This window comes from Arachis duranensis, chromosome 3 (assembly GCF_000817695.3).
Source record: "Arachis duranensis cultivar V14167 chromosome 3, aradu.V14167.gnm2.J7QH, whole genome shotgun sequence".
Classification (NCBI taxonomy): domain Eukaryota; kingdom Viridiplantae; phylum Streptophyta; class Magnoliopsida; order Fabales; family Fabaceae; genus Arachis; species Arachis duranensis.
In genome coordinates, this window is record NC_029774.3 from 102,588,573 (window position 1) to 102,589,934 (window position 1,362).

At 37.9% G+C, this 1,362-nt stretch overlaps 1 non-coding gene across 1 annotated transcript; it reads left to right on the forward strand.

The window, feature by feature from the left end:
* The first annotated feature begins 311 nt into the window (after positions 1 to 311).
* Positions 312 to 419, forward strand: LOC127746464 (small nucleolar RNA R71). The gene has a single exon (XR_008008083.1). It is a non-coding gene; the product is annotated as a small nucleolar RNA R71 (small nucleolar RNA).
* The last annotated feature ends 943 nt before the right edge of the window (positions 420 to 1,362 follow it).

Here is a 1,362-nt window from a genome sequence, read left to right on the forward strand (position 1 = left end):
TCTGGTGCAGCTTGCATTCCAGACAGACTTTGAGAAATCATATTGACTTGTTGAGTCAATATTTTGTTCTGAGCCAATATGGCATTCAGAGTATCAATCTCAAGAACTTCTTTCTTCTGATTTGTCCCATTGTTCACAGGATTCCTTTCAGAAGTGTACATGAATTAGTTATTTGCAACCATTTCAATGAGTTCTTGAGCTTCTACAGGCGTCTTCTTCAGATGAAGAGATCCTCCAGCAGAGCTGTCTAATGACATCTTGGACAGCTCAGACAGACCATCATAGAAGATACATATGATGCTCCATTCAGAAAGCATGTCAGAGGGACACTTTCTGATCAATTATTTGTATCTTTCCCAAGCTTCATAGAGGGATTCACCTTCCTTCTGTCTGAAGGTTTGGACTTCCACTCTAAGCTTACTCAATTTTTGAGGTGGAAAGAACTTTGCCAAGAAGGCAGTGACTAGCTTTTCCCAAGAGTTCAGGCTTTCTTTAGGTTGTGAGTCCAACCATATCCTAGCTCTGTCTCTTACAGCAAAAGGGAATAGCATAAGTCTGTAGACCTCAGGGTTAACCCCATTAGTCTTAACAGTGTCACAGATTTGCAAGAACTCAGCTAAGAACTGATGAGGATCTTCCAATGGAAGTCCATGGAACTTGCAATTCTGTTGCGTCAGAGAAACTAATTGAGGCTTAAGCTCAAAGTTGTTTGCTCCAATGGTAGGGATAGAGATGCTTCTCCCATAGAAGTCGGCAGTAGGTGCAGTAAAGTCACCCAGCACCTTTCTTGCATTGTTGGCATTGTTGTTGTTTTCGGCTGCCATGTCTTCTTCTTGTTTGAAGATTTTTGTTAGGTCCTCTACAGAGAGTTGTGCCTTAGCTTCTCTTAGCTTTCGCTTCAAGGTCCTTTCAGGTTCAGGGTCAGCCTCAACAAGAATGCTTTTGTCTTTGCTCCTGCTCATATGAAAGAGACAAGAACAAGAAAGTATGGAATCCTCTATGTCACAGTATAGAGATTCCTTGAAGTGTCAGAGGAAAAGAAAAATGGAAGGAAGAGGTAGAAAATTCGAACTTATCAAGGAAAAATGGAGTTCGAATTGTGCATTGAGGAGTAGTGTTAGTCCATAAATAGAAGGATGTGAGAAGAGGGGAAGAAATTTTCGAAAATTAAGTAAAAGATTTTAAAAACATTTTGAAAAATATTAATTGATTTTCGAAAACTTTAAGAGTGGAAAAGAAATCAAGTGATATTTGAAAAATATTTTGAAATTAGAAATCAAAAAGGTATGATTGAAAACTATTTTGAAAAAGATGTGAGAAAAATATATGATTGAAAAGATATAGTTTTAAAAAGATATGGTT